General features: G+C 36.6%; 1 protein-coding gene across 28 annotated transcripts in view; it reads right to left on the reverse strand.

The window, feature by feature from the left end:
* LOC137055698 (receptor-type tyrosine-protein phosphatase delta) overlaps positions 1-23,107 on the reverse strand; it is a 633,917-nt gene that overhangs the window by 332,159 nt on the left and 278,651 nt on the right. For all 28 annotated transcript variants that reach the window (XM_067430762.1, XM_067430433.1, XM_067430164.1 and 25 more), the window contains exon 6: positions 17,785-17,833. The gene's annotated coding sequence lies outside the window, so the exon portion shown is untranslated. The remainder of the gene's footprint in view (positions 1-17,784; positions 17,834-23,107) is intronic.

A 23,107-nucleotide genomic window follows, 5' to 3' on the forward strand; every position in this document is an offset into this window, starting at 1 on the left:
ATATTTTTCATGTGTTCTTCATTGTCCACATCTAAACTAGAGCTGCTTTGGCAATATAAATGTTGAGTTATTTGTCATGCTAATAAAATAATCTGTTATTAGAACTGACAAAACTAAGTTCCACAGAGTTTTAAAATTGCCACGTTGCTGAACAATTGCTGTAGACAGCCATAATTATACTCAAAAGAAGACAATGGGATCGTATTTATGAATATTTTAATAAGCAGCACTTCTGGATAAAACTGGACAACTGTTTTGTCCTGTGAAAGAGAACCAGCCCACACAACATGCAAGAAACACAGACTATTTACAATGCCCCAGTTAGATGTGTAATGTGTGTTTGTGAGGCCATCCAAACTAATAAAATAGCATTCGTTTAGATAAAAAAGAAATACATATCAACGCTCTCGGGCGGGAACCTCCCGAATGTAGTTTCATAAATAAATACTATTAGTCACACTTTGGGCCCTATTTTAACAATCTGAGTGCATGATCTGATTGACCATGGCATGGTGCAGGTGCAGTTAGGGCGTGTCTGAATCAACTTTTGCTTGTTTAATAATGGAAAAAAAATAGTTGCTGCGTCAGTCCAAAAGAGTTGAGTCAAGGGTATGTTTTGGGCGTAACGTGCAATAAACCAATCAGAGTCTTATCTCCCATTCCCTTTAAAAGCCATGGCGGATTTGAATAGCAGAATTTAGAAGTGAAAAGACTAAATGCTTCTCCAGAGAGGAATTCTTTTATTTTTAATATTTTATAATGTTTAGGTGCTGCTGCTAATTTATGTCCTCATAAATTATGTCCCAGTGTGTGATCAGCAGAGTTTTCATGCATTGTGCACCCACTTATAGACGCATAATACTAATGTGCCCTTTGAATAACACAAAAAAATTTCATTTTCAGTTGCGTGAAAGTAGAAAAGTGCCAAAAATGCGCCTGAACACACCTCGTTTTCAGACCAGTACACCATGGGAAAACAAATCGGCGAAAGTGCATTTGCTTTTTAAACAACGTAGCGCTGGATGTGGAAATGATCCTAATAATCCTTAAAAAATTATGCGTCGGCCTGTATGTGTATGACAGGGCCCATCATCTGTCTGTGGTTCGGCAAATATTTAACCAATGAAAAGCATAAAAAAAACACACCCAGCGGCGAAAAATTTGTGTCTTTTACGTAACTGCAATATAATCTGATGTTGATAATCTGATAATATGGCACTACCGGAAAAAAATACATTCCTGGATTCATAGCCACAACGTAACCTTGTGACATTGCCAGTTAGTATTTTCAACATTGTGGCAACATCATGTTCAATTATTTTGACACACAGAAATTAAAAAACAAAATGTACAATGTGTTTCTGGGTTTTTGATCCATATGTGTTATTCAATGTCACATTTAAAGTTTAAACTGCAACTTCATCACAAATGTATGTACACACTTGCCATACAAGTTTCAATATAAATTACATTAAGCTATATTTTAGTTAACCATGAGTTTGTTAGTACATTCAGCAGTACTTTAACCATTTTTAAAAGGCAATAGAAATGTAAATTTACATATAAATATGTCCTACCTAGTCCTACTTAAAGGGTTAGTTCACCCAAAAATTTAAATTCTGTCATTACTCACCCTCATGCCGTTCGACACCCGTAAGATCTCCATTCATCTTCGGAACACAAATGAAGATATTTTTGTGGAAGTCCGATGGCTCAATAAGGCATTTAATGACACAAATGTCATTTTCTCTCTCAAGACCCATAAAAGGCACTAAATACATCATTACAAAGCTCATCTTACTACAGTGATTCTACAATCATTTTATGAAGGGACGAGAATGTTTTTTGTGTGTAAAAAACAACAACTAAATAACAACTTATATAGTGATGGACTTATTTCAAAACACTGCTTCGTGAAGCTTCGAACGGTTATGAATCAGCATACCAAATCAGCAGTTCGGATCGCCTAAATCATGTTATTTCAGTTTGGCAATTCATTATTCAATACACTGATTCATAATTCTCCGATGCTTCAGAAATCGGTAGATCATGATATTATTCGTTATTTAGGTTTTTTTTGCGCAAAACTATTCTCGTCGCTTCATAAAATGATTGTAGAACCACTGTAGTGAGATGGGCTTTTTAACGACGTCTTTAGTGCCTTTTATGGGTTTTGAGAGAGGACATGTCATTGTTTTAATGAAGGCCTTTCTGGGCCATCAGATTTCACCAAAAATATCTTAATTGGTGTTCCGAAGATCAATGGAGGTCGTATAGGTGTCGAACGACATCAGGGTGAGTAATTATTGACTCTTTAAGCACTCTAAAGTTCAGATAATTGCATTTAAAACAAATGCAAACTATAATTACAAATGTGTTTAAATTCAATAAACATGAAGTGTCTGAAAATAATACATTCACTTCATACGTAAATGTAATATTTTAAAGGATACTTTTGTACTCTTTTAAATATATTTTAACACATACTACTTTTTTCACAAGGGCAGAGAAGAGAACAAGAGATCTCAGAGTCATAAAGACTCTGACTAGATCAATAAGAACACAAGTGTTTGTCTGAACGCATGAAGACGACCGTCAAAGATTAGAATAATTCTCTCTCTCACACACACACACACGGATGAATGGGTCTCCTCAGGACCTAGGGACTCCCTGCTGGAGTGTTGGACTGCATTGATTAAGCATTAAGGTGATCAACCCATCGGGGCAGCCATCGATCTGATCCTTAAATGGACAGATACGAACATCACGAGACCCTGAGGACCAGCAGCTCCCAACAAGTGCTTAAACTGAACCCACGGATGGTGAAAATGTGAATTAAATTGCATGTGAGTGTCAGGTTTTGCTAAATAATGTCTAAAATGTAAAATGGTTTTATGTGAGGTGTAAGATCAGGGTTGAGCAAATATAAGTAGCTTAATAACAACAATCAGTTGGCAAAGAAAACCCTCAAGCATGACAGAAAATCAAAGTGACATTTATGACCTGATGACTAACCAATGTGTATACTGGCAGTGTTCAAAATGACAAAATACACAGCTTTCATGATTAAATTTACATGTGGAGCAATGTTTTATGCAATATAAAACACATTTTTTGCATTTTCACAGACAGACAGAGAGCAAAGGAACAATACACAAAACACAAAGCGACAGACGATCATATAGTACACAGAGAAGGACGAGTAGATGTGTCAGTTCCAGCTTTAACTTTATTCACTTCAGCAGCGCTGCAGTGTGTTTACGCATCCACTAACGGGCGCGAGCCACTATAACACGGCCCTGTGCACACGGGTAATTGCGAAGGTCTTTTAAATCAATCAGCATTGATCTTACACTTTCCTGCTATTACTTGAGCTGAATGAGTGAAATTAGCTTTGGAGAAATTGAAAACAAAGCTCTGCTTGTATGACCTCTGACCTTGCAGCACCCTGTTCCGCTGATGTACACGGTTTCTGCTTTATATTTATTCATTAAAAAATTCCTCATTAAACTGCTTAATTTTGGTTGTGACAGTCTTCTGTTAAATATAGTTGTATAATTGGTGCTAAACTTTATATTGACAATTTGCTCAGTGATTGCCTCATGTCTCTCGTATAACTCCACACTCACATAAAAAGGAAATAAAATCAAATATTTACACACAAATCAATATTTCATGCCCATTATGTGTTGAGCGGTCGTGTATGAATGAGAATGTGTCTATTTAACTGTACATAATGCTTTCATATATGGTCTTTAATAAAGAGAAAATGTATATATCATAAACAAGTAATGATTAAACAATTGGGTCTTATACAAGCCACATCGATATAATATTTTATCTGTTGCTTTTTTCAGGCCAGCAATGGATCCATCCAAATCTCAAGCAAATCTGTCAAGCAAACCCATTTATTTCTCATGTCTTCCAGCAAAGTTCGCACTTAATATTTCATCTGTCTGTCTTTTTTCCATATGCCACAAGCAATGATAAGAGATCCAGAATGTGAAAAATGAAAATAGTAGAATGTCCTTATTTCTGCACAGTTGTTATCTCCTATATTTAATGTACTGAGAATTTTGCAGTCAGAGCGGACAATGTTTTAATCTGCCCACCATTAAGCTAGGTTGTTTTTACAATTTCCAAACTCCACATTGAACATTTCTGAAGATAATCTAGTGACTGGATTTGATTGTACTATAAAGACTGCTTGTGCTTGAGTGAGGCAGTTCAAAAGTGTACAAAGACTTAAGTAAATGATCATTATTGCTATTGATTATTTAGACTAATACAATGTTCTTTAAGTCCAACATATACTTCAATTTTTATGTGCCGTTTTCTTATTGTTTTTTATGGGAGGCTCCACGCAAATTTTGTGTGAAATTTTGCGGGGCCATAATGACGACGGCCGAGTTGCGTTTGCGTGCTTCTAGTAAACACAGAAACTGGTGAACGGCGGCGGTCTTTCGAATCAGCTCTGACCGCTACTCTGGAAGACTTGAGTTAAGCTTTTCTCTGAGAAAAGAACAAAGAACGGCACTGAAGTCATTCTAAAAAAGGGAAGATGTGTTCAGAGTTTAGCCGACCGGATACGGTGAATGTTTAATCTATCAACAAGCTCTTTTTCACCTTCGTTGCTCTGGTTGGTGTAGCGCTATCCTATCGCGTGCAGAGGGAGTTTGAAAGACAACCGTTTATCCGCCTCTCGGATTGAGCCCTGTCAATGGTGAGTTTCCAGACCAAACATCTTGATGGGGTCTGGCTTGTCAGGCTAGCAGGTTGGTCATCTCTGCACACATTCATAAAGCATTATAGTTTGGATGCTTATGGACTCCGAGCTCTCGCGTCCTTAAATCAACATCACAAGCTAATATCTGAGGCTTTCTTGCGTTCTCGTGAGCACATCTACACAACTGTAAGGAGTCCATACACCTTCAAGCACATCGGTGTGGGCATTCTCATTCCCAATAGCGCTAAGCAGTGTATGACTGAGTGCAGCTTTTGAAAGAGTATGGTCCAGGTTACTTGACTGTAACCCTGTTTACTGATAAAGCGGAATGAGATGTTGTGTTGATTTGCCGTGCTGAATATTTCCCAGGACTGCTCTTCAGACAAACTATTCTGATGATGCAGCTGTGGGCTCATCTAGTTAAAGCCTCTGATGCTGGTGCATTCTCATGATGTCACTAACAGAGGCTATAAAAGATCTAGGTCAAGTCCATTGAAATGTTTACACATTATATTCACAGCAGGTCACGGTAAAGACGCTCCCAATAGCTCTAAGCAGCACAGCATTTCGTTACAGGGAACAGGGTTGTGTCAGGGAACAGGGTTACAGTCAAGTAACCCAGACCATACTACAGTAGGTGGTAAAAATGGCCTGGGTCACACTGTTTTACAGTAGAAAACAAAAGTCAAAGCCATTTCTATTTGTCAAAACTTCTGGAGAATAATAGCACAGAAACTGGACAATCATGGAACTTTCTAGAGCGCATATGTCAACAGCCTGCATTCATGCATGCTTTCAATTGGAGTATACTTTACAGGTTTGACTGTGCACATACTTTGGGATTTATTCTTTATTTATTATTTATTCTCAGAAAAAAATGCTTCTTTTAATAACTTATAACTGAAAGGTTGTAGTTAAAGTATACTTTGAAAAGCTATGTTTTCAGCTGTATGCGTATGGTATATTTTTGGCATCAAAACCAAAGTATGTTTTGGCTTAAGCAAGACTAGTTCTCTCTAGTTCACTTTTCCACATTGAGAAATTCTTCCAAATAATTCTTCCAAAAAACGAAATATCACAATATCTCAGAATTCTACCCTCAACAATGAGGTCATATTAGCTTGCTCACACTGATCCAAACGTCGGTGTTTGATTAATCTTGATGCACGTTTGACAATTTACAATGCCAGAAAATGAAGGAAAGCTCATTTTTCGGGATCCATTTTTGTCCATTCGAGAGGCATTGTTTGGAGCTGATTTGAGGAAAGGCGAGGGTTGTGGATTTGATGAGGACTTGTTAATATCTACTATTGAGAAGAGATAAGATCTTCATTAGACTTAGCGCTAGCGCGAGGGAGGTCTTATCACCGTCTGAGGGGAGCGCGGGAGGAGTGACAGCGAGATTAGAGGAGAGGGCTGGCTTACACTTCACCGTCAGTCCCGAGGCTTTGTGACGGGGTCAACTTAATTTTGTTTCTCTGATATTAAAAACCTGTATGAGATAAAGAGTTACTCTTTATTAGCTGCCGAGGGAAGTAGGCAGCTAGAAGGAGGGTGAGTCACCGTTCTTAAGGAATTTTGCGATGACTTCCGACAGGCATACGGACATTAGCAGACTACCTTTCCTCATGCAGACTCAGAAGTATCATATGTCTCCATCATATTAGACCCTTTCTTTCATGGGGCATAGTGGGTATGTAGCATGGGAGACCACTGCATGTCCTCTTGAAGGCCCATTCACCAAGGATGTTAACTATAACGATAAATAGGAATGTCGCGGTACCAAAATGTCAGTAGTCAGTACCAATACCATTCATATTTCACAGTTCTTGGTTCCAATTTTGGAACCACACCAAATCTATTTAAATGTAATTAATGATTATAGGTAACTAATAAATTAAAGATATCATCTAGCCTTCAAATAGAGCTCAATTAAGTAATTAATCACATGAAATAATCTAATGAAAAGTTAGTAATAAAATAAAAACCCAAAGGCCTGTCCGTTTACTACGTGGCCAAGTTTGCAGCACCCGGGAGTGGGTATACACAGGTAAAAACATGCTCCTCATTACCAAGGCTAGGCCTTTATGGTTTCAAAACAAATAAGTAAGGAATAATTTAGGACGGCCATTGAATCATTAGAAAAATAATGCACACTCGAGGGGGTGATGCGGTCACAACGTGAAACTGAGCGCATTACTTTTTCTGATAATTTAACGGCCTGGCCCAATCATGTAAGCAATATGATTCTAACTAATGGATAGAGGCAGACAAACTCTCTAAAGTTTAAACTGTTATTGAAAGGATTTGTTATTATTATTTTATTACTATTATTATTTATTAACATATTTCTAATCATGATTCAAATCTGTTTATTTTGGAACCATAAAATGCTATTAGCTAATACAATGTAAAAGTGAATTGTAATGTTTTATCTTGTCGCAATTGCAAGGTAAAATGTCATGAATGAAAGTCATAAAGTCAGAATTATAAACTTGCAATTACGAGAAATACTGACTACTTTTCTCATTGTAAGATACAAAAATGCGAGCCTTATTCTAAGGGAAATTTATTTATTTCTCCAAATTCTGACCTTATATCTCTCAATTTTGACACAATTGCGATATGATAACCACAAAACTGTGACTTTATATGACGTAGTTGCGACTTCATTTCTGTCTGGACCACTATCGTCAAAGATGATTGTTTGACTCTTACCATATGGTTTGGATTGCCGGTATGATTCTGTTCTGGGCAAGAACTCCCTGCGCATCCATAAACGAGCTCTGGAGAACCCGATATCGCCTGTTAGTACTGAAGGAGCTTATTTATATGTCATATTCAAATAGGTAGACATGATCAGCCAACACGATCACATGTAATGCGTATCAATAGTACGAGTGTGCAATCTTGTGGAATGGATATGCAATTGCTACGCAGTTTTTTGCGTGCATATGATACACACATTATGGCGTGCATATGACACACTCTTGGGTAGGTTGTGGGTGGTGGGGTGGGTGGTTCGTATGTATAATACGCCATAAAGTGCGTATCATATGCACGTGAAAAACCGCGTACCATATGCACACCAAAACTCATTTTAGCGTATACATTCTATGAGATTGCGCACTCGATTTATATGCATTTTCCTGAGATCGGGATCGATCAGCTGACAGTCAGCTGATGTGAGCTTGACTAACGTGACCTGAACTGACGCTATGCTTGATATTACGCAAATCAGAGGGGGAAACCTGACTAACAAAGAGACGGGTCTGAAGGAAAATGTGTTTTATGTAACTTCAAAGAGTTTCCTGTCAAAATGTTTCATTTTTTTATTTTATTTAGACCACTGTATGTGTGTATGGGAAGCTTTTCAATTTGAGTAGGCCAAATCCAGGCGGAAATCCCCAAAAATGGCAAGGAGTGTAAAAGGCTAAGTCTCCATTGTGGCACGCCCATCAAAACCCAGCATTCAGAAGACAGCCTCAAAACCAGTGTAGACTTATGATGTTTTTGAATGTAAAAACCACATGAATGTCATTAGTTGACCTCAGACAACAGTATAAAAAAAATAAAAAAGCCAGTTCATGACACCTTAAAAATATAAATAAATAAATAAATAAATAAATAAATAAATACAAATTCTATATGTGTGTGTGTGTGTGTGTGTGTGTGTGTGTGTGTGTGTGTGTGTGTGTGTGTGTGTGTGTGTGTGTGTGTGTGTGTGTGTGTGTGTGTGTGTGTGTGTGTGTGTGTGTGTGTGTGTGTGTGAGTATGTCTGCCTCATATATACATACGTATATAATATACTTAGAGAGTGAAAAGGAAATGAACAAGACCTCCATTAAAGCTTAAAATCACCTCATATAGAATAACACACAGTTAAAGACTTTTATATCAAGCTGAGTAAATTGGTCTTGAGTGACGTACAGAATGAGATTATTAAAACATTTGATATTTTCAAAAATGTAAAATAATGTGAGCCCATTCTTATCTAACAGGAAGTTTCCCAGAACTGTGACATTTTCCAGAACTACTTTACCCACTTGAGAGTTTCTCTCAATAAACCGACAGCTTATTGCAGACTTACATGGTTACAGTTCATCATTGCATGCCTCATTATGAATCAGCTCTCCGGTGATTAAAAAATATAATGATCATACAATCTACTGAACAGACTTATATCAAAAGACAAACTGTCCATTTTAAATCTGTTTCTTAAACACAGATTAAAGGTCATTCTCAGATGAGAAACTTCTCAATAAAAACAACACCAGTAAAGACGGTAAATCCAGAAGTAGGTCTCAGTGTAGTGAACTCTGAGTAGAGGAAGATTGTTTTCTTAATTAAAGATGTATTGTGAAATCCCGCAGGACACAGTCAGGTGCGTAAGCTTGACCTGTTTTCATCTGAAGTCGCTGCAAGATGATTTTAATGTGTGCACATCTGTTTGCGGTACATCTGCTGTTGAGTATTCGTTCTGTCATTTTTCATTTTGTCACTCATCTGTAACAGTTTTTAAACCCTTGTGCTGTTTTATCCAGCAATATAAATATGTCTCATGCAGAAATTACTTTAAATGGATATTCACTATCATCTGCCTTTGTTTACTAACCCAACCCTCATATCGATAATCTGTGTTATTTAATATCAATAACCTGTGTTATTTAATATCAATAACCTGTGTTATTTAATATCAATAACCTGTGTTATTTAATATCAATAACCTGTGTTGTATCCATAGCTTATGGTGTTGACAGGGCTGTCAATTTACAATAAGGAAAAACACTATAAAACAATGCTTCATCAAAATGAAAATATGTTTTATGTCACAATTAAAAAAACAAAACAATGCTATGTTAGTAATATTTCATTATTATGATTGCATGTATTAATTAATTATAATGTAATTAATTATAATCAATAATTTATGTTCATTAATTTTCAATAAGCTTATATTACATTTCAGTTCTCGTTTAAATTATCTTTCAGTAATTTTGTTACGTGCTTGTTTTGTCAGTTTAAAACATTCATATTTCTAAAAAAATGTACATTCCATTTGCAACTATAATAAATAGAGGGAGTCGAAATCATGCCTCGCAGCCCTCCTGTAAAACCCGCCCTGGATATGCCTTCACTGACTATGTCACACAATACAACGGTACACCAGAAAGAGGGAGATGAATGAAATAAATCGCTAAACAAATATATCATAAGCTTCCATTTAGTTTTTTTGTAAATAAAACAAAATCATACCTGGCATTTAGCTAAATAAGAAGACAAAATGGATAGCACTCGTCCTTCCTCCTTCCTTTTTGGAGGTGAAAAAAACCTGCTGGATTTCTTGAAAAAAAAAGAACGATTTAAGAAATAAAAGACACTTCTTTTTTTTCTATTGTAAAGTGTGATTTTTAACATTGACTATAACATATGGTTAAATTTTTGCTACCTTGTGTGAGCAACTTAATATATAGATCTAAAGGCTATATAAATATAAAGGAATTGGAATAAAGGAATTGAATAAAACGTTGTTTATATTATAATAGTGCTTTAAAGCGTTTCATCTATGAAAGAGTGTATACAAGAGAATTAGAGTGATGACAATCCATGTTCAATATCCTAACAACTTTTACATTTAAAATAAAAAATAATTAATAAATGTTGAGTTTGTGGTATACAGCCGCGGATCAGTCACGTGCTGCAAACGCGGCAAATAGGAAAGCACATCAGCGCACGGCTCCTGTATCGGCAACTAAAGTTTGGTTTGAGCTCGATATGCCCTCTCGCCCACACACACCGATACACACACTAATGGTGAAAGGAAGATTGGTAAGTGTTGTGAATCATTATACAGTCAAATTGTAAGTTGTTTTTAATGACCTGCTTGCCTTTAGCTACATTTTCTTGAAGTAAAGGAAAGAGGATTGGTATGCTATGGAAAACTGTAATCTAGCTAAAGTGAAAAAGCAAAATACTAGATTTTGCAAACGCGTTACAAATACCCTGGGGCTAAGCCCCCCCGTCTTCCAATCCTAGTGACGTCCCTGCTGGCCACAGAAGTGAGTGGTATGAGCAAAGATGGAATCCAGCTAAGCAGCTACCATTGAGATTAATATGATCAACAAATGAAAGATTTCTCCCACTAAATCAGTCCTCGGGGTGAACAAAGTTATTTGACCCAGACCCAGTTTTACACTAGCCTGGTCTTACCAGACTCTAGTACATTTCATTTGTACATAGAGTCTGGCCACTCTCCATTGACAAGGGTTTATTTCCGCGAAGGCGGGTGTTGAGGTTTAAAACTATTGGATCTGCCCTGAGCCACTCTGGATCTGCCATAACCAATCACTAACGTTTGGTCGTGATGTATGTCATGCGCTCTTCGCCTGTTTCACACAAATCCGACAATGTAAATGTGCACTTGTGCATGCCAACTCATTGATAAAAGGGTATCTCAGACATAGGATAAAACCTAAAACTCGTGCATTCGGATTGAGATTTATTCACGGTAGAGGGGAGAGTTTTGTGATCGGGAACGCGCCACTCGTGGTCCGTAACATGATGCTGTAAAAAAAATGTCATATGCTTGGTATTCAAATAAATGCTGCTATGAATAACAGACCAATTTATTTTCATTTGTTTGAGCGGTGATGAAATATATTGCTCTTGTAAATACTTGCCAGCATTTTAAGGAAATACAAGTATATAAATGCTTCCTAATAACATCAAAGCAACCGTATGGTGCTCTGCAGTGGTCAAAAATGATTATAAACAGTGAATTTTGAAGTGATATATTCTTGAAAACTCAGAGATGTGGATTCGGACAGCTATTACATCACCACACAACCTGGTGTTTGTCAAAAGCAGTAGGTAACTCGGCTGGGGATTTTTACATGGGTGGTGAGAGACGGACAGCAATAAAATAACTGACCAGTCCCTATAACTTAAATGATGGCAATACCTTCTGACCCCGCGAGAAACAGTTACCGTCCGAATAGCTTCAGCCAACTCCTTCATCACTAACGGAGCGAGCTGGAAAATAAAACTTTTCCCGAATTCCCCCTTTTGGGAAGGAGGGTCACCAACAAACCCCAACAAAAATTGTTTTTGCTCCGGCTTTTACTTCTGGATATTCGGCAGCGGTGCCACAACGGATTGAATGGTTTCATTCGCTTTTTTTTCCGCCGCCATTATTGAACTACAACTCAAACTAGCGCTCGACATCAACGTCATCGTTCTTAGCCACTCCCTATGTTCGCTGATTGGAACGGTAAAAATTTGTTCGGAGAAAACCTAAGACTACACAGCAGTCCCAGACAGAGTACTGAAGGAAAATGAAAATTGAGCGGAAGTACCTTGGAGGGCAGAGCCAGACTATAGTTTTACACCAGACCAAACAAGGTTTCATGAGATCCTGCTTTGTAGCCATGTTTTAGTTTATTGTATTTGTTAAGCCAATACCCTTTTTTCCTTTACTGGATCTATGTCTAAACATTGTTCTCCTTTTGACTCTAAAGGTCTAATTAACATACGCACAAAAACATGAGAGATAATTATTTCTGCAGAGTCACGATTCAGAAAACTCCGATAATTGAATTCTCCTCTTCATTTCCCTACAAAACCAGAGCCAGCGGTCCAGACGCAGCTCTCTGAAGTTAATTATCTTCATTATGGAATCATCCTTTCTTCCATGCTCAAACTTTTCAGCACAATATTGAGTAACTCATTATGCAAGTTTATGAACTTGCACAATGTACTATGCAATCCAGAAATACACATTTATACCATTTCATAAACTGCCCCACTCTTGCAATGGTTTAATAACGGATTTGTTTTTAGGAATTATACAACTAACTGATCCGTAAACACACACACACACACACACACACACACACACACACACACACACACACACACACACACACACACACACACACACACACACACACACACACACACACACACACACACACACACACACACACACACACACACACACACACACACACACACACACACACACTACACTAACTACACGAATAAACTCTCAAAATAAAGCTTGACTAAATCAAGTCTTTCAGATGGGCTTTTACTCCAGGGGAAGATTGTAGCACTTTCATTCTTGCCAAGATGGATTTACTGATCAGCACAAAACAAAAGTCAGTTGAAATTGCAGAACGATGCTGTTGACAGCTAGAATGGTTTGTAAGATGTTTCAATAGAATAAAAAAAAAAAAAAAATCACAACAGAATAAATCACACCATCTGAGAACTGTTTAAAGAGTTTATTGAATGTAGGGGTGGGGATCTTGTTCCAATCCGATTCCGATTCTGGGAGTCACTCTCTGATTACAAAAGGTTTCTTAAAATACTAATTTAATTACATATGTAATATCGTCTTTACTGGTGTCATTTAAAAATCCATATATATATATATATATATATATATATATATATATATATATATATATATATATATATATATATATATATATATATATATACACACACACATTTATTTAATTTTTTATGGTAAAAGCAGTAGCTTCATCTCTTTGTCATCTCATCTCTATGTACACTGAAAAAAAATTGGAGTGACATTTACTTAAAAAAAAGCTAGGCAACTTTTTCCACACAGAAAGTGATTGTAATCTTTACTCGGGCTATTTCTAAGTCATATTTACTTACTAGAACCACTTCTTTTTTTATGTAAAAGTAAATTGCACTGGCAATACTCATCTGTAGATTGTAACTTTCACTCAGATTACCATTGCATCCAATTACAAAACCCAAGTGAACATTGCTGATATGTCTGGGAATGCCACAATATTCAATATAGCTTTGCATATAATTATTTATTTCTATTTCTCTCCGTTTTAAATACTGTGAGTCTACGCGCTGATATGAGCAAATATCCAATCATATGCACTAAAGTTAGGAGAGGTTTAGACACACTTGAAATGCTGATGTCAGAGAGTTATACTCAAAGAACCCTACCTCTAAAATGATGTTAATAAAAAAATTGTTTTTAAAAAAAGACAAAGCGGAAATCACTCACTGAAAAAAAAAACTACTTTAATACAGTAGATTTAAATCAATGTATATTGTATATTGAAGGCTATGTAGTTTTAATTTGAGCCTACATTTATTAATTCAATTTCATACTTAAATGCTACTGTACATCTCTGAGCTGCCACTGTATATCTTTATTTTTATTTTATATTATACAATACTCTAGGAATGTGTACAAGGTTTTTTAAGAGTAGTTTTAACTCTAAGTAAGGTTTTTCAAGTCTTTTAAGTAAAATAAAGAAAGAGTGTTGCAATAATAAAATATATATATATATATATATATATATATATATATATAATATAAACAACAATATATAATGAGTTTATTATTATTATTATTATTATTATTATTATTATTATTATTATTATTATTATTATTATTATTAGTGAGTGTTGTTTTTTTACAGTGTTGTCTATTGTATTGTCTATAAGGTGTATGAGAAACAGCCTGAACGTGTTCCCTGAAACCTAATTTACTACGGGTATAAAATAAAGAAACCTGAACCATTTCTGTACCACTACTGTCAGGATTTACTAAAGACGCCTAGTGATACATTAGCGCTGAAAAGGCATGGACAAAGTTATTTTTGCAGCTGATCTTATTGCATTGTATTTGTAGGAGTTTTAAGTGCAAAATGTATGGGAGGAGATTATTTAAATGAATCGCAGAAGGTGATTTACTAAGGCTTACTGGCATTATTTACCTCCCAAAAAAGTGTGTGTTAAACCAGACACTAACTGGTAGATTGCGTTGATCATTATGGAAATGATCCGGCTGCGTCTGTGTTCTTTAATTTGCTGTGTTCTTTTAATCAGTAGGCTGGGTAAACCCAGACTGATCTGCCCGCGATTTGATTTCGCCCTGCAACTCAGTCTGGAAACCTGTACATTCATTTATATGGCTTCTGTTTGACTGTTCTGTTACAGACTGGCTTATCCGCCTGGCACGCTATTGGCAGGTTTAATACGATGTGGGAAAGCGAAGCAATGGGTCAATGCCCATTGATCACGCCTCTTGTGGTCTGATTGGTTGAAGAACTGTCCAATTGCATACTGAGTTTGAATTATGCCTGTTTATCACACCTCTTGTGCAGTAGAACATACAGAGCAGACTCCCCAGAACAATGTTCAATTTTAAATTGAGCTTGGTCTGGGGATAGCCAGACAATATCATCAGTAGATCACAGGCAGAACTTTCTACTCCCATCTGCACTTTTATGGAATTCGCCCTGTTTAGTAAATCTGGCCTTTAATGTGTGACTCAAATAGATCTGTGTTTTACTCTCTCAACCTTGACAAAAAGGTTGTTCAGCAAAACCAGAGGATGTATTGTTTATTATTATTATTATTATTATTATTATTATTATTATTATTATTATTATTATTATTATTATTATTACAATAATGGCTGTACATCTGAAATCAGCAGCAAAGATTAGACGTGTGTGTGTGTGTGTGTGTGTGTTTTAGCTGAGAGACAGTTTTATTGGAGAGAGAGAGACAGACGATGACCCTTCAGTCTTGGCTGTTTGAACTTCAGTAAATTGCAGGCTGTAAATCGTGTCTGAAGGCCGTTCAAAGCTGAATCACTCTAATTCCCCTCCTCTAAACTCACTCCAATATAAAATATGACCATTTTTACGTTTCCTCCAAAAAATGGCTGTGGTGATCGAAATGCTAATGGCCTGTTTTATTTTTTATGTTGACTCCTAAGATTATTTGTATTTCCAGGCACACTGTCATAGTGAAATTTGAATACAAACCGACTCTGTGCATCTCATACACGGATAACCACATGAATTTTCCATGTTTTCCACGTCGCCATTTTATGATCACATGGATTTTACATTGGAACTGTACCAAAAATACTTGTGCTGTGTGTTTCAGACTAGACATGTCACTTTGTTCATTAGAGTCACTATAACGTACATTTGTGAACAAAACTTGCACAATATCTTCATAAACATGTAATTAAAATTGCTTATCAGCCAAACTAAAAGCTCAACGATTTAACATTTTAAAATCAAGAAATTAAGACAATATTACATTTTAATATGATTAATTTTCCATAAATATTAATATTGTAAATTAACAATTAATATTGTAATACTATTATACTGTTAAATCAACAACTTCAGTAATATCTTTATATTATATGTGTGGTTTATAGTGAAAATAACTTATTGTAGACCCCCGGAAGGCAGACCCCCGGAAGCTTAATATTTTACGTGTTAAATATGGATATTTTCTCACAAATACCCATCGATTAGCTTCAGAAGACCTTTATTAACCCCTTGGAGCCACGCGGATTACTTTTATAATAATATAATTATTTAACAAATTATCATTAAATCGTTATTTTTTTTACATTTTGGGGCTTCATTGCCATTATAATACTTAAAAGAGCCAGGACATTGAGTAATATAACTCTGATTGTATTCGTATAAAAGTATTCGCATGGCTTGAATGTGAGTAAATCATGGGGTAATTTTCATTTTTGGGTGAACTATCCCTTTAATATAATTGTTGCAAATAGTGTGTGCGTCTGTTCTCAATGTCTGTTGTCTCATCGTTGGACCCTTCTATGTAGTCACATTTACCTAGTGTAATATTAAACACATTTCTTACCTATGAAACTTATCTAAACTTCATATGAAATATATGACAAAAATGTGACCCAAAAAAAATTCATAATTCCCCGCCATCTAGCTTTAAAATGAATCGCAAGGATTTGCCACCCTGGGTCACATGACGATAAATGATAAAATCGCTTCCTTCAAGTGACTATCGTCTTCGCAAACTTGTGGAAGGGCCCTTTGTGAAGAGATTGAAATGTTCACTTTTGTTTTGGAAAGCATTTACAAATGTTGTCCCCTTCCCAGAGAGCCCTTCAAGACAGCAAAAACCCTGGAATAATATGCAGTCTTAAACTTTCACTGCAGACTGTGACATAAAAGACAGCAGACAGGTAAGTTGAAGTAAGATAAAACAGTTAAACTTCAAAAACAGGTTAAATGGAGTGTCAAGAAGAGTAGTGAGGAGAGGACCTGACACAAGTCACTGATCATAACTGCGGTTTGGGTAAGAGTGGAGGTTAGAGTCGATTAAATATGAATATGAGTGGATGCAGATCTGTTCAGATGACACATCCTAAAGAACCGGATCTATTGTTCATTTCAGTCATGGTGGCAAATTAGTGTATATGATCGTTCATCAGTGAGATCTTCTGTAACATCTGCAAGACATCAAGACCGAACACAAGAAACAACAGCACATTATAGAGACAAATTCAGCAGTCAAGTGTGTGACAAATCAGCGCTGATGATCGTCTCTGTGGGGTTTAAACGATGTCCTCAGTAACGTCAGTGTGTCGACACACAGATCCACAAACCAATGCAAACAAACACCAATGATCACAATTTTCAAACATCGGTCACACTCGCCCATCAGCATTAAGGCGAGCATTAAGAGATCCATATTCATCAAAGCATGATGCCACAGGCAGACTTCAGCAGAGACAAACAGACATCTTCATCTTCATCTGTCTCTAATGGCATTCCAACCAAAACAACTATCAGCAACTGACCAAATATTTGCCTTTAAACTCAAAATTCTCAGAACTGTTCATGCAATGTGTGTGTGTGTGTGTGTGTGTGTGTGGTCCTGGTATTCCCTAAATTATGGGGACGAAATGTCCAGTGGGGACATTTATTTTGGTCCCCATGAGGAAACAACAGTATAAATCATGCATAATAATTTTTTTTTGAAAAAAAAAAAATCTGTAAAAGTTTTTCTGTGATGGGTAGTTTTAGGGGTAGGGGTTAGTGTAAGGGGATTGTATATACAGTTTGTAAAAACCGTTATGTCTATGGAATGTCAGTGTGTGTGTGTGTGTGTGTGTGTGTGCGTGCGTGCGTGTGTGCGTGCGTGCGTGCGTGTGTGCGTGCGTGCGTGCGTGCGTGCGCGCGTGTGTGCGTGTGTCTTACTTTGAGGTTGCAGAACTGAAAGTCAGTGGAACATTTTCCCTCCGGAGACCTGCACAAAAAACATAAACAGTTCATATGAGAAACTATATGAAAATATACAATTAGTTATCGTGATTAAACTTATGTGATTTTAAATGTGTAAAAGACAGAGATTGCATTTTTCAATTATTGTATATAGTTCAATATATAATGTTATAATATATTAAATGTCTCTTCTGCTCACCAAGACTGCATTTATTTGAACAAAATACAGTAAAAACAGAACTATTGTAAAATATTATTGTAAAAAAAAACAATGTAAAATAACCGTTTGCTATGTGAATGTATATTTAAATGTAATTTATTCATTTGGTGCAGATTTGAATTTTCAGCATCATTACCATGTGATCCTTCAAAAAATATGTATTTATTGTAAATAAATAAATAATAATAAATACATTCTTAATGAACCCATATTAGAAACATTAGGAATATTTATGCTGCAACAGATACAAAACTCCAAAAAGTCACAGTCACATTGAACTGTTTTGTATAGAAAAAAGCAACACAAAAAAGAGCAACATAAGAGCACCCTCATTTGAAATTTGATGACAGAATCTTAATTTTACCCCTTTAATCACTGATACGACACTCAGACATATAATTGTTATGATGTTTCATCTGTATCTTGTAGAAATAAAAATGTGCATAATGACGACTCATTTGAATTTAATTTGGCAGCCGTCGTATTGAAAAGCGACTGACATTTTAGGATAATTGTGCCTTAACATTGTTATTTTATATTAGAAATGTTGATTATATGCTTGGAGGAACACAAAATGTGACCATCAAACCTCAAAACATGTAAATTTAGGATTAATTGAGACACATTTATCTGAATAGAAATAACATTGTGAGATATATCTCTTTGTATGTGTGTCCCTAAAACTGATCCACATCTTATCTCCAACAAGAAAATCAAGATTAAGTATTTATGGCAAATTAAACTCTGGCTTCAGTTTCTGTATAATAAAAATTTTAAATTTCATTTCCATTATCGACAAACATAAAGGACAGTTAGGATGTGGTCATGAAGTCAGGTTTTACTACATAGAGAGGCCTATTTTGAGATCATAAATGTAGGTTAAAACTGTACATGCATGCTGAAAAAATACTCATATATACAGTCTTGTTCAAAATAATAGCAGTACAATGTGACTTTTAATCAAAGTGACTTTTAATCAACTTTTTAATCAAAGTACGCTGTTCTTCTGAACAATGTCTTGAACGACCCATTTTCCTCAGCTTTCAAATGCATGTTCAACAAGTGTTGGCTTCATCCTTAAATAGGGGCCACCTGATTCACACCTGTTTCTTCACAAAATTGATGACCTCAGTGATTGAATGCCACACTGCTATTTTTTTGAACACACCCCTTTCAACTAATTCAACTAATTGCCCAGTTGCACAGCCTTAAGAGCGTGCATATCATGAATGCTGGGTCTCATTTGTTTTCTGAGAATCTACTGAACCTACTGGTAACTTGTTTGCCACGTAGCAATAAAAAAAAATACGAAAAACCTTGATTATTCTGGTTAGTCACATTGTACTGCTATTATTTTGAACAAGACTGTATATAAGAATAAGCTATTTTTCCTGAATAAGCTATTTTACCAAAACAGATGTTTACTTTTTAATCCCTCATATAATTACAAAATTAAATTGTGCTGATTTATGTCAAGGGTCTGTATCTATTTCTTTCCTGTTCCCTTTTTTTAAACCAGAAATTATATACAGAAAATGCAGTTTCCTTTCAAGGGTACTTGACGCTATGGGGACGCTTACACATGAGCATGTGTCTGAAGCACATGAGGAAACACACCAATTGCATTGGCCAAAGACCATAAATAGATCCCTGAAGATAGACATCACCAGCTTCTTTGTCTTCATGAAGCCGCGTGTTTGGATGTTTGTATGAGAGAAAGAAATATATTGTTTGTCTATTTGTCTGCATGAGTGAAACAGCATCCAGTAAACAATACAAATAGTGTGTTCCTCCATTGTTATTTTACAAGGGATGGCGTTCACAATTTACAATTCACAATGAGTAGGCTTTTTTCTTGAGGGATGGGAGACAGGTGTCTTTTTCCCATGGTTTGGGTCCCACATCTGCTGAGGCTCAGATCAGCTCAGATCATAAGGCTCGCACATGATGAGCTTGAGACACCTTGTTCCGGATTCAAAACCTTGTCTGGCAATTTCTTTTGATCCAGACAAGAACGTATGGTCAGCTGCCTCTGGTTCTGAGCAATTGTACTTAGACATACTACTTCCTTTCTCACTCTTGGGCATATGGGGAGCTGCTTGAGATATTCACTTGCTCTCATTTAGTTTAGAAAGTACAGATCATAAATAGAAATATTCGAGGAGTACATTAGATGAGCACTTTCTTACTAATGGTCGAAGTCAACCTTTCTGTAGACATCCACCGTTCTTTCTGGATCCCAACATTGAGGTTGAAGTTGAAGTTCTGAGGCTTCCTATATTTGGCTTGGGTCCATAACCCTGCAATGTCAAATTATTCAGCTATCGTGGGGTTTTACCCTTAAAAACCTAGAACATTTTTAGGGTGTCTGACGTGCCTGACGTAGTTTTTCTCACATATTCTAGCAGTTTGCATCAAGTGCCATATAATTTTAAACAAGAGAACCTGAAGTTCCATCTAACTCCTCTGATGTCCCAATTTTGAATTTATTTATTCTGGGAATGATTTAAATTAATATAATTTTAAGAAAAACGGCAGCAAAAAATTTTGGTATTTTTACTGTGAACTCAAACAGAACTTCATGATGTGTGGATTTTTTTCCTTTAGAAAGTTAGACTTGGCTGTTTTATACTTCCAGAAGAACTTCCAGATTGTCTACATGTAACAATCCATCAGCAAGTTATACACATTTATTATAATATTATTCTAGGCGTTTCTAGGTTTTGAGTGAAAACAGGTGCATTTTATTTACTGACAATGTATCCTAAAAAGCTCAACGAGTAAAGTAAATAGAATGATTGTTATAAAATAACAACACTGACAAACATTTGATGACAAACAAACATTTTTCTTCAGACAAATATATTATAATTTGAACATAAAAAACAAATGCAAACAATACAACAAGTTGTGACATCAAACCGTGCAATAAAACATACTGAGGCTACGTTTACACGTGGGCAGCTATTTTCATAAACGGACATTTCAACCTCTCCGCAAATAATCTTCTCACGAGTAAAACGGTGTAAAAACACAAACTACATACAAATAGAGAAATATACTGACTTTAGTGTGCTTTGCTATGTGAGAGAGTGCTCTGTACGCGTTTATTTCTGTTTGTTTCATGCATGCAAATTCACACCCACTTTCACATTAATTTTTCTGAGAAACATGTGATTGGTGGTTCAAAAGACCAAACACTGTGTTTATTGGTTGAGTTGATGACACTTTCGACGAATCTGGGCACGGGGGTGGGTTTTTAATGATAAAAAAATAATTTCTGTTTGGCTCAGGAAAATAACCCATGTGCTTTTCCTTGACACATCAAATCTGGATATTTTGATGACGGATCCACGCTGACTACAGAGCCTCTGAATGATCAATCACAAGAAATGTTACACCTATGTTATACCAGTTTACAGCATACAGATTGGATTAGCAGTTTAAAGGTTATTAAACATTTTAGAAGGATAGTTATTTTTAGCCATGGGCTGCTGTCTCGGTCTTTAAGGGTTAAGGAGCATTGATATGTGCCAATGCTACAGGTTGAAGTGATTCTACCTACCTATCTCTCCCTGTATTGGCATCGACGCTAAAGAGCCCCCACATGCCCTCAATGCCCTGTAAAATTACTTTTGTTCTCATGAGAAAAGCATATGAGGTAGTGGACTCTGGCAAAGAAAATAGACCCTCAGTCGGTGAGGGAACTCTGTCAAGCCACATATTTATCTATCCATGTCACTAAGCAGACAGCCCCTACATTGCCATTAAATGGCTGTTCTGGTTGCTATGGACAGGCATATGTGGCTCAACCTCTTCAGCATCAAAAAGAAAGAGAAAGCCTTTCTGTTAGATGCCCTATTTTCACTGCCTGGCCTATTTGGTGGCACAGTTAATGTGGTCACCAATATGTTTTAAGGTGGTCATAAAGCATTCCAGCAGTTTATCCCTTACCGGGGCCATGAGCCAGTGACTTGTTCGAGCCAGGCTAGGCCAGGGCCTAGCTTCTACAGGGCTAGGGAAGAGCAAAAAGCCAGTGTGGTTGTCAGTGTCTCCTCTCATCAGGACTGGGGGTCCGGGCATCACACTCCAGAGCAAGGGCAGACTTAATGACTATCATTGCTGTTAAGACAGCTAAAAAGAAGCAATAAGTTGCATTATAGTCTGGCCAAAGGGGGCATAGAATGTCTTCCTCTTCCCTCAAGATAATCAAGCTTTTCCAGCCACTTCTTTCTGGTCTGGAGGGAGGGTTGCATCTGATTCTAGGCCTTGAACCATACTCTGCGGAAATGCAGGTTTAAGATGTTCATGCTTTAAACTTATCATATTTAAAATGCAATCCAATAATATGGTTTGTCACAATAGATCTAAAGGACACACATTTCCACATAGGCATTCTGCCACAACACAGGACTATTCTTCAGTTTTAGGGGGAAGCTTGCCAAAATCAAGATCTGATGGTCTGGCCTTATCACCCTGTATTTCTAAAAAGTGCATGGATATTTTCTGTAGTACTAAAGGTTTTATCAGAGGCTCCCTTCCAGCCTTTGGAGTCAGACTGTGATACGTTTCTGACTCTCAAGGTGACTCTAAAGTTTGCTATTGACGTAGACTTCACCTTCACCACTTAAAAACGGTGGCAAATTTGTAGGCCCTCTAAGTTGCCTCTTACTCTTACTGAGATAAAAAATATATATTGCAAATCTATATTACACCTGAGGCCAGGTTATGTTTCATAGGTGCCTTTTTTGAATGTTCATTCGGTCATTCTTCAAACCTTCTCCCCTCAGCCATTTAACTTGCTAAACCATTAGACCAGGGCTATTCAAATCTTACCCTGGAGGGCCAATGCGGTTCAGAGTTTAGCTCCAACCCTGATCAAACACACCTGAACATGCTAATCAATGTCTTTAGGATCTTTAGAAAATCACAGGTGGGTGTGTTTGATCAGGGTTGGAGCTAAAGTCTGCAGTGCATTGGCCCTCCAGGGTAAGATTTGAATAGCCCTGCATTAGACACTTCATGCTTTTAGTCCAGTCAGGGCAATAAGGATTTATGTTTTCTGCTCATGCTTGTGGT

Source organism: Pseudorasbora parva, chromosome 1 (assembly GCF_024679245.1).
Source record: "Pseudorasbora parva isolate DD20220531a chromosome 1, ASM2467924v1, whole genome shotgun sequence".
Lineage (NCBI taxonomy): Eukaryota > Metazoa > Chordata > Actinopteri > Cypriniformes > Gobionidae > Pseudorasbora > Pseudorasbora parva.